This window comes from Homarus americanus, unplaced genomic scaffold (genome assembly GCF_018991925.1).
Source record: "Homarus americanus isolate GMGI-L3 unplaced genomic scaffold, GMGI_Hamer_2.0 scaffold2783, whole genome shotgun sequence".
Taxonomy (NCBI): Eukaryota; Metazoa; Arthropoda; class Malacostraca; order Decapoda; family Nephropidae; genus Homarus; species Homarus americanus.
Genome location: NW_024752905.1, coordinates 94,517 through 105,548, shown reverse-complemented (window position 1 = coordinate 105,548; position 11,032 = coordinate 94,517).

Sequence of the window (11,032 nt, the reverse complement as noted above, 5' to 3'; positions counted from 1 at the left end):
GAGACTCGGAGTTCACACCTCACAGAGAGGGTGGATTTGCAACACTGAGTGTACCAGTCGGAAATGTCCCCAACTGCACACCACTTGTGGTTGGGTGGTGACCAAATTTCTATCACATGTACTAGACCCTCACCCCAGTTTTTTCCCTAGCTCCACACCCCAGCCCCTCACCCCAGCCCCTCACCCTAGCCCCTCACCCCAGCCCCTCACCCTAGCCCCTCACCCCAGCCCCACCCAGTCCCTCACCCTAGCCTCACCCCAGCCTCACCCCAGCCCCACCCAGTCCTCACTCTAGTCCTCACCCCAGCCGATCACCCCAGCCCTCACCCCAGCCCCACCCCAGCCTTTCATCCCAATCCCACCCAACCCCTACCATAGTCTATCACCCCGGCCCCAACCCTAGCATTTCACCCCACCCCACCCCTTCACCCCAACCCTTCACCCCAGCCCCCACCCAAACCCCTCACCCCAGCCCGGAAAATAATTGGTATGGCTGATGAGAGGCGTTATGACTACATATAGTCAAGTTTGGGGAGCCAGAGTACACCTACTGAGGCAGCGTGAGAGTACTGTACGGGGGGGAGGGGGGGGAGAGATAGAGGTTTGAAATATAGTTGTAATACTAATAAATGCTATGGGATAATTGTGGTGATAATAATGGTGATAGTTGTAATAATATTAACAATGACAGTTGTAATGATGGTAATGTTAAAAGATAGTTGTAATAAGAGTATTATTTGAAGATAAATACGTGTGGGAGACGAGACAATACTAGTTGGTGAATGATATATTGAAAAAAAAAGAAGGGAACAGGAGGGAGGAGGCTCCTCACTCATGGTGGAAGAAGTCCTCAACGATCTTTGGTGTCGGCTCCTCATGTTTAGGTACAGTGATGTTTACCATGATAACATGTGACGCTTGGCTTGAGGTATGGGTGCTGGAGGCCCTCTGCTCGGCGGGTTTCATGAGAGTAAACACCCTCATCATGCGCTCACTCTTGTACAAAGGCGTCTGCATCGCCCACAGCAAGTCGTTGTGACACACCAGTAGCAGGAGCAACTGGTCCCTGGGCGGCTGGATGTTGGTCACCTGGACAGCCGTCACCTTCACGTCGTGGACGAGTGTTGACCCGTTGTACCTACCTAGTCTCGACCGGAAGTAAACCGAGAAGGTATTGTTGGGTGGCTGTTGCTCCCGCTGAGCATACAAGAAAGTAGAGAGTTTAGGGACTGGTGGAGGCGGCATGACCTTGATTGACATGACCTCCTGCCCCTGAGGATCCGCCCACACGCCCTGCAGAGGACAGTTGGGTTGACCTTCCGGCCACGCCCCCACCACCGCCAGCCACACTGACAAACACCAAAAAAGTGGCCAACTTGACATGATTTTGTGTTTATTTACTAATTTTGGCATAACTTGGTAGAAAATTTCACTTAATACAAAAATGCTTGAACGGTCATCCCAGTTGTTGACCATAAGTGGGGGTGGACGGTGGTGCAAGACGCTGTTCTGTTGTAACCACTTGGCTTCAGAATGTGTTCCCTCGTGTATTGAAGATTACCTTTTGTCCTCCATCGTGAAAACTTGACATTAGAAACACGCCCAGCAAGATACCCAGTGATGCCGGTGATCTGACCAAAACTATGGGATCACTCAAACGCTATCCGAGGGGGGGGGAGTTAGGTTAGTTTAGGTTAAGTTAGGACAAATAAGAATAGCCTGGTTAACCTTACGGTGAAATAAACAGAGGTGCTTAATCTTCAGGTGATTCACTTTTACATATGACTTTTGACTCGACTTTGCCTCATTCATAAAGACAGTCTTAGGGAAATATCTGTAGTTTGTGTACCTATAAACCAACACACCTTTTACCGGGATGAAATCAATAAACGTCAGAGTCTCTTTTAAGGATGACTGGTGACTCACGACTGAAGGGAATATACAGTGAAATTATCCTATACAGACTAGATCTCCCGTCTTCACTTCTAACTCTTCACGAACAATAAAATATTACCTATTTATGCATACCTGTTTAATTATACATATGTGTACACTGGTTTATTTATGAATACTGTACTCCAAAAATCCATATACAGGTATATATACACAGCGGCTTGTTTTATGTATACTTGCTCAAAAATTTATATATATATATATTATTTCTTCATTTGTTTTCATGATACAATTCTTGGTGGAATAGTTTTGAATCTTTTCCTACGAATTATATAATATGAACGCGTGCTGGGGAGATATATGCACATAACTAATATCCCCGCATCTTGCCTTTGGACAGTAAATAGATGGTTCGGGTGCCAGAGAGACGAAACATCTTGGTATATATTACACCTTTCCACCCCCAGAAGAAATAGTATCATATCTCCCACACCACAATTATATCCACTAAATCTTACGAGACCGATGATGGCAAATCCCGTCGACGAAAAACTGAAAGAAGCTTGGAAAAAAGTCCCCAAGAATGAACGCAACATCGAGATAAAATCAGATATCCCAGGTTAGCACTTACTGGCCCCGGAGTAGAGATGTGGATAATAAAATAAGTTAACGAGTTGGTCAAGCGTGTCGGGAACTGGCAGGGATTACCGAGTGTGGTCGCCGCCCTCTCTGAGCATGATACAGGGATACCGAGGCGCTATTACTGTCGCCGCCACTCCCACCACGATCCCAGAGACGTGTACAAAAATAAAAATAAATAATAAAAAAAAGATAGATTGATTTAACAGGTAATAATAACCACTGCAGGACCATAAGGGTTAAATCAATGTCCATAAAGGGTTAAATCATCGTCCCTAAAGGGTTAAATCATCGTCTTCAAAGGGTTAAATCATCTTCAAAGGGTTAAATCATCTTCAAAGGGTTAAATCATCGTCTCCAAAGGGTTAAATCATCTTCAAAGGGTTAAATCATCTTCAACGGGTTAAATCATCGTCTTCAAAGGGTTAAATCATCTTCAAAGGGTTAAATCATCTTCAAAGGGTTAAATCATCGTCTCCAAAGGGTTAAATCATCTTCAAATAGTTAAGTCATCGTCTTTGAAGGGTTAAATCATCGTCCTTAAAGGGTTAAATCATCGTCCTCAAAGGGTTAAATCATCGTCCTTAAAGGGTTAAATCATCGTCCTTAAAGGGTTAAATCATCGTCCTTAAAGGGTTAAATCATCATCCTTAAAGGGTTAAATCATCGTCCTTAAAGGGTTAAATCATCATCCTTAAAGGGTTAAATCGTCGTCCTTAAAGGGTTAAATCATCATCTTTAAAGGGTTAAATCATCGTCCTCAAAGGGTTAAATCATCGTCTTTAAAGGGTTAAATCATCGTCCTTAAAGGGTTAAATCATCGTCCTTAAAGGGTTAAATCATCGTCAAAGGGGTTAAATCATCTTCAAAGGGTTAAATCATCGTCCTCAAGGGGTAAAGACTTGCTAAAATCACCAATAATAAACAGTATTGATATTAACGGAATTAGTGGGACACATTACGCCCACATAATAATAAGGTGATTAGGACTGATGAGATGACTAATATTATGGTATGTCATCCATGCTGTGTCATCCATACTGTGTCATCCATGCTGTGTCATCCATGTTCTAATCCATGCTCTGTCATCCATACTGTGTCAGCCATGCTTTGTTATGCCGAGTCATCCATGATTTGTCATCCTCCATATCTCATCCTCCATCTCTCATCCATGCTCTGCCATCCATTGCTGTGACATCCATGCTGTTATCCATACTGAGTCATCCGCCGTCAACCACCAGGACAAGTACGATGGTATTGGCTACAATTTAATTTGATAAACAACTCGAATTGTTTTCATAACTTAAGTGAGATGTTACGTATTTAAGTGTACAGGTGTTACTGGATTAAGTGTACAGGTGTTATTGGATTAAGTGTACAGGTGTTATTGGATTAAATGTACAGGTGTTACTGGATTAAGTGTACAGGTTATACTGGATTAAGTGTACAGGGGTTATTGGATTAAATGTACAGGTGTTACTGGATTAAGTGTACAGGTGTTACTGGATTAAGTAAACAGGTGTTATTGAATTAAGTGTACAGGTGTTACTGGATTAAGTGTACAGGTGTTATTGGATTGAGTGCACAGGTGTTATTGGATTAAGTGTACAGGCGTTATTGGATTAAGTGTACAGGTGTTATTGCTGATTTAAAATGTACAGGTGTTACTGGATTAAGTGTACAGGTTATACTGGATTAAGTGTACAGGGGTTATTGCATCTTTTTCCAACATCTTCTCTTCATAGTAACTTATATTTCGCTGGGAGTCGGCTCTTCCCTCCACATACAAATGACTGCTGCCAATTTCAATGAGGATTTCGAAGCTCGCCACGATTGTAAAAATGGTCGACATTCAAATGCAAAACGGCAATCTCAATACTAATAGCTGAAAAAGACGCATCTCTATTCAGGAAGTTGATTTTGTTATTTTTTATTATGGAATATCAGTTTTTTTTTCGTCTAAAATCGGTGGTACTCAATTCAGTCATTTTTTCTATGCATGTTGATAGATGATGATGTTTGAGAGGCTTCAACTGTCGGGGTTAAGGAACTGTTTACTTAAGGTGCGGTGAGTGAGTGCGATACAGTAATCCCGTTCAGTCCTAACTAACACTTGATTTGATCCTGAGGGGCTGCTGCTTCTAGTCTCAAGAGCAAAGAGTCATATTGAGTCCTATTTTGATGTAACCTGACATTAAATTAATTCCTCGGCTTGTGTGTTGTCCCTCAAGTGTTCTCTGTAAGGGTTGAGATTCTGAGTACAAGGAATTGTGTGGATGTTAGAATATGTCTTAGGTTAGGTTAGGTTATGTTAGGTTAGGTTAGGTTACATGGGATTACTGTTGGTTAGGGTACATGGGATTACTGTTGGTTAGGGTACATGGGGTTACTGTTGGTTAGGGTACATGGGGTTACTGTTGGTTAGGGTACATGGGGTTACTGTAGGTTAGGGTACATGGGATTACTGTTGGTTAGGGTACATGGGGTTACTGTAGGTTAGGGTACATGGGATTACTGTAGGTTAGGGTACATGGGGTTACTGTTGGTTAGGGTACATGGGGTTACTGTAGGTTAGGGTACATGGGGTTACTGTTGGTTAGGGCACATGGACATTGTAGGTTAGGGTGCTACGGGATTACTGTTGGTTAGGCACATGATCATCAGAAAGTTAGGGCACATGGGATTACTGTAGGTTAGGCAACATGATTACTGTTGGTTAGGGTACATGGGATTACTGTTGGTTAGGGTACATGGGATTACTGTAGGTTAGGGTACATGGGGTTACTGTAGGTTAGGGTACATGGGATTACTGTAGGTTAGGGTACATGGGGTTACTGTAGGTTAGGGTACATGGGATTACTGTAGGTTAGGGTACATGGGGTTACTGTAGGTTAGGGTACATGGGGTTACTGTTGGTTAGGGTACATGGGGTTACTGTAGGTTAGGGTACATGGATTACTGTTGGTTAGGGTACATGGATTACTGTTGGTTAGGCACATGGGATTACTGTAGGTTAGGGTACATGATTACTGCTGGTTAGGGTACATGGGATTATTGCAGGTTAGGGTTGGCGGATTACTGTTGGTTAGGCAATAAGGGATTACTGTTGGTTAGGGCACATGGGGTTACTGTTGGTTAGGGTACATGGGGTTACTGTTGGTTAGGGTACATGGGGTTACTGTTGGTTAGGGTACATGGGATTACTGTTGGTTAGGTTACATGGGATTACTGTTGGTTAGGGTACATGGGATTACTGTAGGTTAGGGTACATGGGGTTACTGTAGGTTAGGGTACATGGGGTTACTGTTGGTTAGGGTACATGGGGTTACTGTTGGTTAGGGTACATGGGATTACTGTAGGTTAGGGTACATGGGGTTACTGTAGGTTAGGGTACATGGGGTTACTGTTGGTTAGGGTACATGGGATTACTGTAGGTTAGGGTACATGGGGTTACTGTTGGTTAGGGTACATGGGGTTACTGTTGGTTTGGGTACATGGGATTACTGTTGGTTAGGGTACATGGGATTACTGTTGGTTAGGTTAGGGGGACATCTCACGTACTCAACATCTGACACCTTCCCTAATGCACTCAACTACTGAAGGATCCTCGTGTGCACTCAACAATTAACACATCAACCAACGCACTCAGCAGCTAGCACATCACCTAACGCACTTAACACCTTTCATGACAATGACTAAACCCTTTGAAGAATACAATTTAACCCTTTGACGACGATGATTTAACCCTTTGACGACGATGATTTAACCCTTTGACGACGATGATTTAACCCTTTGACGACGATGATTTAACCCTTAGGCGACGATGATTTAACCCTTTGACGTCGATGATTTAACCCTTTGACGACGATGATTTAACCCTTTGACGACGATGATTTAACCCTTTGACGACTATGATTTAACCCTTTAGGACTCAAAGGGTTCAATGAAAGAATCTCTTACAATCACCACACAAAGAAATATCACCAAACACCGAAAACCCAACGATTGAGAGAGACTACCCCGCCCCGCCCCGCCTCCGCCTCCTCCTCTCCAACTTACATGCGTTCCCCCTTGATTATGCCCCGGTTTTTTTTTTTTGTGACGCGCGACAGTCAGCCCGGAGCCCTCGACGCCCGTATCATTTCTGGGAGACATAAATCATCCAAGGATTTCTGAGGATTCATACTCTGCGCTCTCAACATTGACTTCTCTTGTGGGGATTAAATTCGTATCTGATTTATAGAAACAAAACCGTGGTGAGAGCGAGGAAGGAGGAGTGTGTGTGTGTGTGTGTGTGTGTGTGTGTGTGTGTGTGTGTGTGTGTTTTGTTTATGATTTAAAAAGTTGATTTTTTATTCGTTTTTAAATTTAATACACCTGAGCTTTACTAAAATATAAAGGTTTGCTAATATTATAGTTATCTGGGACACTCATACACTCAGTCAGTTCACAGTTTTGTGTTTGAATGTATCTTGTGTTATTTACCATAGGACGTGAGGCTCCACTCTTTTATCTGACACCAGCAACAACCAGGTCACAACACAGTCAAGTACACAGCATTACAACAACAAACTCATCTCAAAATTACGACTAAATAATTCTGTGTTCATCTTGGCTTTAACTGAACATTATCAATGGAACGCTTGATATGTGGCCGTAATAAGTTTATTCATATATATAATTTCTATTACATTCCGGTTTGTTTGCTGGACACGAGAGGAAACTTGTAAAGAAAAAAAATGCAATTCGCGGTAAATATCATAATACTAGACTCTTCCGCCCAGTGTAATTAGAAAAAAATTGTCATTGCATTTTTATGGAATTGTGGCCAGTGGTTACCAGGTCATATAATAATACATCTTGTACCTTGTGTGTGTGTGTGTGTGTGTGTGTGTGTGTGTGTGTGTGTATAAAACATATTGACCATTATTGCAATATCATCATCAGCGTTGACATCCCCACCGGCCAGAATTAGATAGGATACTGAAGACATGATATTTCATTACCAGTAAGCGCGGGAAATAATAGACCTGGGGAACATGTACAATATTATTATGGCTGGCAGTGTGGAGTTCTTCTCTTGATGTGATGTGTGTCGTCCCAGACCCGTGTGTTACCGTAGGCTGAGTGTGTTGGTGCAGGTAAGGCTGTGGTGGTGAGGTTCAGACTGCCCTCTCATCTTGTACACTGTTGTAAATATCTGCAACTCAGGTAAAGACTTTAAATTACATTATAAACTTATGTGTACGTACATGGTTTCAATTAATTTCGTTCCGTTTTTACTCCGGTGAACACTTGAGAATAATTTAGATGTTTCTTATTAACTTATATATAATATAATGTACACCTGGATTAAATTCGTTTCACTTTTTTGTGTCGATATTGGAACTTTGTTGAAGAATATACAGTATATAATATTTTAACTCTTCATGTACTGAGTTTAAAATTATATTCGTACAATTTTTATTTTATTTTTTTATTTTTTATTTTATGATAAAGACGTGATTTTTTGTTTTTTTTTGTTTTACAGTTTGAGTTGATTGTGATACTTTTAAATCCAGTTTTTGTTATTGAGAATTGTTTTGTCATTATACAGTAAATGAAAGGTTGAATTCTTATGCAGTCATTTCAGTAATTATTTCCGTTTTTTTTATATCCTTTATGTATGTTGGATAAATAACAGATTGATTGATTGATTGATTGATTGATTGATTGTTTGATTGTCCTGAACACGTCCTGAACACCCATCTACCCTACCTGCCCCCCCCCCCTCTCTCTGTGCTCTCCCTAACTTCCTGAACACGTCCTGAACACCCCACCTACCCTACCTGCCCTCCCCCTCTCTGTGCTCTCCCCAACGTCCTGAACACGTCCTGAACACCCACCTACCCTACCTGCGCCCCCCCTCTCTCTGTGCTCTCCTAACGTCCTGAACACCCACCTACCCTACCTGCCCCCCTCCCCCACTCTGTGCTCTCCCTAACGCCCTGAGCACGTCCTAAACACGCCCTGAACACCACAGCAAAACACCCCCTCCACCTCGGGTCCATTACAGCGTTGCACTGCTCTCTTCGTTCCCCAATATCTGACCCGGGAACCGTTTATTGCCATATATCTTCCTTTATCCACTCTGAATCTCTCTCGATCTCTCTGCCAGGGGTGATTTGAATCGCCCCTTCCATCCGTATCCCTTCTCTTTCCACACGTTGCAGTTCTTCCTACTCCTCCTCTCCTTTTCCTTCTTCCTATTCCTTCTCTTCCTCCTCTTCCTCCTCTACCTCTCCCTCCTCCTCCTCTCCTTCTTCTTTCTCCTCCTCCTCTCCTTCTTCTTTCTCCTCCTCCTCCTTTACCTATCGTGTTTGAGTTCTTGCTGAGTTTGACATACATGGGTTGGTCGTGATGTGTTGTGTGTGTGTTGTAGGTGTTGGTAGCGATGGTCTCTCTCTCTCTCTCTCTCTCTCTCTCTCTCTCTCTCTCTCTCTCTCTCTCTCTCACTCTCAACCATTATCACGTCATCCCCTAATTACAGGGCCAAAGTATCCCATTTTCTTATTTTTTTCTCCAATATTTCTCACGTTATTCTTTCCCCTCATAGTACTTTTCTTTCTTTATTAACTATCTATCGGTATTGTCTTTTAACATTCTTCTATTACTACCACACGTTAGAGGCCTCAAACCTCCCTCTGGTATCAACTAAATTTACCCAAAAGTTTTAAGAAGAGAGATCTGAAGAAGGGATTATTTTTATATATTTTTTTTTTCACTTGAGACGTTAAGTCATTTGATGAAAAGTTTAACTAATTTCACGGTCTCTTGGCTTTACTTAAGTTGGTAGCCCCGCCCCGCCCCGCACCGCTACTGCCTATTACCTGTTGTCCCACCCCACTACCTACTGCTGCCCGCGGTTACACTAGATTGCACCATCAGTCGAGCTCCTTTTTTTTCCTGAGCGTTACCTGGAGATGGGAATCATGTAAGCAATTAAGCGGATTCTTTTTACCTGTCTGCTGTTTCTTAGGTGAGCGGCCAGCAGCTTAACACAACATTGTGAAATTAGTCTTTTCAATTAAGAGTGCACCTGTGGTAGGGGTGAGGGGGGGGGGATGAGGTAGAGAGGTAGAGGTAGGGATGAGGTAGAGAGGTAGAGGTAGGGATGAGACGAGAGGTAGAGAGATTAAATATTAGTATGTAGATATAAATGGACACACACACACACACACACCCACACACACACACACACACACACACACACACACACACACACACACGTATATCCGTGCTAGATGGGATTTATTCACTCGCTCACTCACTCACTCGCTCCTCACTCGCTCACTCACTCACTCACTCACTCACTCCTTACTTAAATCGATGGAAACATTATTAAAATCCCCCTGTCAACATTCTTTACCCGAGTTTTCTTCTTACGGACAACATAAAGCCTCATCATTTCCCTCTTCCACCTGTGTATAGATCCTCCTTTACCTGGTCTGATTAATTACCAGCAATAGTTCAGGTGGTCTTATTGTTTACCTCTCGTATATCTTGACCTATAGTAAGGAAAATGAGGTATTAATTAGACTTGTGAGTTATTGGTGATGTGTGTGTGTGTGTGCGCGTTTGTTCGCTCGTTCGTTCATTCGTTTCTCTCTCTCTCTCTCTCTCTCTCTTTTGTTTGTCAATCTACCACCTCTCCTTTCCCCCTATTCCATCTCCACCACCCCTCCCTCTCTTCCATCTCCACCACCCCTCCCTCTCTTCCATCTCCACCACCCCCTCCCCTCTCTTCCATCTCCACCACCCCTCCCTTTCTTCCATCTCCACCACCCCCTCCCTCTCTTCCATCTCCACCACCCCTCCCCTCTCTCATCTCCCTTTCTTCCATCTCCACCCCCCTCCCTCTCTTCCATCTCCACCACCCCTCCTTCCATCTCCACCCCCCCTCCCTCTCTTCCATCTCCATCTTCCACACCCCTCCCTCTCTTCCATCTCCACCACCCCCCCTCCCTCTCTTCCATCTCTACCACTTCATCCCTTTCTTCCATCCCTACCACCCCTCCCTCTCTTCCATCACCACCCCTCCCTCTCTTCCATCTCCACCACCCCTCCCTCTCTTCCATCTCCACCACCCCTCCCCTCTTCCATCTCCACCACCCCTTCCTCTCTTCCATCTCCACCACCCCCTCCCCTATTCCATCTCCACCACCCCCTCCCTCTCTTCCATCTCCACCACCCCCTCCCTCTCTTCCATCTCTAACACTCTATCCCTCCTTTCATCACCCCCTTTCCCTCTCCCCATCCCACCACCTGGAGTTGACGTCCCTATTGGCCTGGCATGATAAATGACTCACTTGCTCAGGTTAGGATAAGCATCTCATGGGGGAACTTGTATCACAGGGAGGCCGGGGAGCTGCCGTCAGTAGCCGTGTGTTACCGCTGTTGGCTTCACTCTCCACTACAGTACTGCCTCTTGTGTTGTTGCTAATAATAGTAGTAGTAGTAC